Source organism: Gossypium hirsutum, chromosome D09, assembly GCF_007990345.1.
Source record: "Gossypium hirsutum isolate 1008001.06 chromosome D09, Gossypium_hirsutum_v2.1, whole genome shotgun sequence".
NCBI classification, from domain to species: Eukaryota; Viridiplantae; Streptophyta; class Magnoliopsida; order Malvales; family Malvaceae; genus Gossypium; species Gossypium hirsutum.
This window is the reverse complement of record NC_053445.1, coordinates 11,741,574-11,746,396: the sequence shown is the minus strand read 5'-3', so window position 1 is coordinate 11,746,396 and position 4,823 is coordinate 11,741,574. Positions and strand designations below refer to the sequence as shown.

The following is a 4,823-nucleotide window of genomic DNA, read 5'->3' as shown; positions in this document are numbered from 1 at the left end:
GGTCACATTGGCCACTAAGATGATTCGATACAACCACGTGTTTAAACACAAATATTCTTTTCGAAAATCTGTTTCTCTTGCTACTTACCACAATTGAAAACAAATTTTATAAAATGCTTTGCAACCGTTGCAATTATTTCCGTACAAACTCTACTAGGAACTAAATTAAAATTAAAGAGTTATTGATTTTGCAACCCAAGATAGATTTGAAAGTCTAAACCAACGAGCTTTAAGTAAAAAATTTTCATCGAAAGATCTATACTATCATCTTGACAGAAAAGTCATAATTAGTTTTAAACTTATGTGCAACTTTACAAATCCTAAGTTTTGAAAACCATAAACTCAACACGTACTGAATATCCGAAAATAAAAAATCATACCACAACATTATAAACTCCCTTACGAATCAACTGAAAGTAACAGATTGAATTTTAAGAAACATCATAAAAAAATCAACTCTCCAAGAATCCGAGACCACTGATATGCTCAGTCCAACCTCCAAGCTCAAGGTTAACCTGAAAAGAGAGAAAACTGAGGCGATGAGCTATACGAGCTTAGTGTGAGATCGAACACAAAATGATAAAAATTGACAAGGTTTCGAAATACAAATATCCCAGATAAGAGCACAAAGTTAGTGTATGAAAATCTTGAACCGGTAGTCAGAAGTATGAACACATTTCCATAAGCCATTGAAAGAAACACATACGTTGCTCAATACACACGGAAGTACTAAACACATCAAATTATTATTCAATTATCAAAAAAATATGAAAATTACATAATCAAACACAAAAACTCAAATACAGACTAAATGCAACAAGTCAAAAACCCACCCCAACCAATCGAACACCACTTCGACCACCCTGCACACCACATAGGACCTTAATAGGCTCATCCACCCTACACACCACAAATGTGGACATAAGCCACTCAATTAATAATATGTAGCTGAGCTGACATATGTACAATATAATGCGGTAAACCGCTGTATAGAAACATTACAGTTAAACTGCCAATTCAGTCTTCCTTTTCTTCACAACCAAAATCCCATATTTTTATGCAAATGTAGGAATGCACACAGTTCGCTAACAGACTCACAGACACAGTGATTCATACTCAGTCAAACAATTGCAGAATCAATAATGATTGTACACCTTTAATAAGTACGATAACAATAAAGTATCCTAAGCTCATCCATCATAATACATAAATGCATTTCCCGATTATCTAAAATTTACTCATTTGAACATCCATTCATAATTGAACCCAAGTTGCAGCAGAGACCCAAAAAAAATTACCAAGGCTTACTTGAGGCTCGGATTACACAAAAACATAAAACGAGTCAATTTACAACATAGAAAAAAATCTGCAAAATAGAGCCACACGGCCGTGTGTAGCCTTTGTAACTCACTGTGTGAGTAGCCTATGTTACTCACTGTGCAAATGTGCTAAATTTAAGAAAAATTAAGAAGTAAAATTGACACAGTCGTATGGCTAACTTACATACTCATATGGCTGAGGAACACGGCTGTGTGTCCAAAGCACACGCCCATCTGAAAAGCGAAAAAAATCTTCAAACAGTAGCCAAACGATTGTGTGGCACTGGAAAACATCAAAATCCCTAATTTCTTAGCATCTCACGACCGTGTGGACTGCCCGTCTGTGGCACACGCCCGTATGGCCACCTGTGTAGTCACAAAACCACGCCAAAATAGGCTAAAATTTACGATTTTGCCATAGAAAAGTAATATCTAATCATTAATAGTTCAAAAACACACCAGTATTTGCCGAATTTCATTCAATCCAACAGTAATTATACACCTAAATTAAGCAGTTTCAGAAACACACTTGATGAACACTTCGAAGCACTAAAATTGACTGATTTTCCTCTACTCTACCAATCTGAGAAGTCCATTTCACATACAAACTAAGCTATTAGAATTTTAATTAAACAATCATAAAAGAAACATAAAAAAATCTATCATTAACCCCAATAGACAAAACCTGCCCAATTAACATCTAATTGAACGAAACACACGAGGATAGTCACCCCTGACAGACGAAAAATAACAAAATGTCAAAACTAAAAAGAGGAATAGGAAAATTGAGAAGCGGAAGAAGCAAACAGAAATCAATAATCTAAAAATTAGCGAAAAAAGAAAGAAAAAGAAGAAGAACGTGAAGGGAATTTGAAATTAGTTTCCCCTTTCTATTGAATTCATTAATTAAAAATATTATTAAAATAAAATAAATAAAGTTAAATTAATGCAAAAATGCACAACATTTAAAAAAAATCTCTCTTTTCTCACATTGTGATTCAAACCTAGGACCAAGGTAAACTAACAACACATTTCACCACCGAACCAGCAGGCTCGTTTTGACATTAAAACGCGGCAATGAACTCAACTACTGAACCTACTCAAGACCCTAACTACAAACCTCAAAACTTTTAACCCCAAATTCCAGGGTGTTACATTTTTATTATTGGCGAAGTCCTTACTTTTGTGACCACTAACATGTTTCTTGTCTACCCATTCACACTTTGTTTGGTCAGTTCGCAAACATTTTTATACAACATATTTTTCATGCATACCAAGTGATCAGTTTGATTCACACAAACAAGAGATATAAGGGCGTACCTCATTATCCGACGAACTCCTTAGTCCGCATAATCTCGTTAGTTCATCAATTTATCAAGCAATCATTTTGCATTATAACCCAAAAATTAATCATTCAAACAAAAAATTATAGAAGATCCAAAAAATCCAAAGTTAACAATCTGAAATATTCGTTTATAAGCCATCAAAATTTATTCAAAGTCTAAATCAAAGTCTAATCCCTTGAAAATAGTCCCACATTTCCTTCTTTTTTGGGGTTTGAAAACACAACACATACTCAAGGATGTTTGCCTTGCAATGGATCACTGGAATGCCACACTTCACCAGTTATCTCACGAGCTATTTATTTGGAAGGTATATGCAAAAAGTGCGAGCTTAATGAAGCTTAGTGAGTTCTCAAGCATACAACATATAAACACATCAATCAAGGTATAAATTAGGCATAATATAACAATTAACATAAAATAAAATACCCATACACATCATATTGATCTATTGGTAATTTGTGAATATGAAACATAATCGTAATTTATATGCATTGGATAAATAGATCTCTAAAAACTCCAAATGACTAAAAGTGTCTTGTGCTATCTCCAATAAGTGAAGCATGAGTGCTCACACTCTCCAAACACTCCATGCTATCTATAGTGAATGGAACTATGCTTAACCTTCATTTATATCTCTAACGTTATCTTTGGGCCACAATGGCGTAACACAATAAATGGGTGAGTACTCACAATCCTATGGTATGCCAATGATTCCAATGGTTTCAAGTGTTCACAGTGCCAACATATCATTTTTAACACATTCATAATATATAATATCTATATATAATAGGGCTCGCAATACAACAGAGCTCGGACAATACAGTTCGTAATATCACAACTCATAGTTAGCAGAGCTCGTAGTTTTGCAGGGCTTGCAATACACATAGGTTCGTATATATCATGGGTTCGCACACAATATAGGGTTCGCACATCAAATGAGTTTACACAATATATATAGGGTTCACATATCATGTGGGTTAGGACAACATATGATAGAGTTTGCATATTACATGGTATAAGGTTCGCACATCGCATGGGTTCATACATCATAATATAGGGTTCGCACATGATATAACTGGGTTCGCACAATATGCAACAGGGTTCACAGATCATATAGCAAGGTTTGCTTGATATTTAACAGGGTTTGTGAATCACATATCAGGGTTAGCATGATATTATAGCATGGTTTGCATGCCTTACTTGGCTTCCTTTAGCATGCGAACTGATGTTTAAAGTGCAATATCCAAGACGCTCACATGTTGGTTCATTACTTACTATCGAGCCTAAATCACCTTTTGTTTGCCTTTCTCCTTGCTCGAGGATGCTCCTTCATGATATGAGGCTTTGCATATCAACACACAATATACTAGTTACTATCGTTCAAAGATAGAATAACTCTCCTAACAACATAACAATTTGCCACCCACAGTAATGAGTCGAGCTCATCTTGCATAACACCAATCTACTAATTACTTCACTCTAACTCGATTTAATCTCTAATTCCTACTACCTAACATCATATCTAATGTTCAATTACAGATCTAGACCACTAATTTCACACAATTCCTCAATTCTTGATTTTTCAAAAAATCACGTTAGTTCTCATTTAGGTAGAAAAAAATCATTTGATTCATTCAAATTCTTTGCGGATTCATTAAATTGGGATTATAAATCTCTTAATTACATCAAAATGAGTTGAAAATCATTTTAAAATAGTCACTTGACACTCTATTACGAGATCTACCATTTTCAAGCAAAAACAAGCTTTAAAACCATGGATCTTATGATTTATTGATTAGATCTATAAAACTCGAATTGAAATAACATATTATCTTTTTAAACCATGAGAAATCAGAATATTATCTTTGATTGGAAGAATTCTACGAGATTTGGATCAATTTGAGAAAAAAAATGAGTTAAGAAATAGTAGAAAATTGAAGGAGAAAGGATGAGTTTCTTCTAAAATTAAAGAAGAAAAATATGTTTGGATGCTTAGAAAATCAAAATAATTGAGAGAATTTTGAAAGGAAACTCCTAATTTTAGATCTAACAAATTTTCCAAATGGGTAAAAATTGTGGAGGAAAGGGAAAGTGGGTGGTCTTATATGGCCAACCAATTTTTAAAATTTGGTTTATTTACCATAAGTCCCCTTCTTAT

At 33.8% G+C, this 4,823-nt stretch overlaps 1 long non-coding RNA gene across 1 annotated transcript; it reads right to left on the bottom strand.

The window, feature by feature from the left end:
- Positions 1 to 318: 318 nt before the first annotated feature.
- LOC121221177 (uncharacterized) lies at positions 319 to 4,617 on the bottom strand. Its single transcript, XR_005918676.1, has 3 exons — positions 1,779 to 4,617; positions 1,504 to 1,685; positions 319 to 515 (listed from the first exon to the last, which is right to left on the bottom strand). It is a non-coding gene; the product is annotated as an uncharacterized lncRNA (long non-coding RNA).
- Between the last annotated feature and the right edge of the window lie 206 nt (positions 4,618 to 4,823).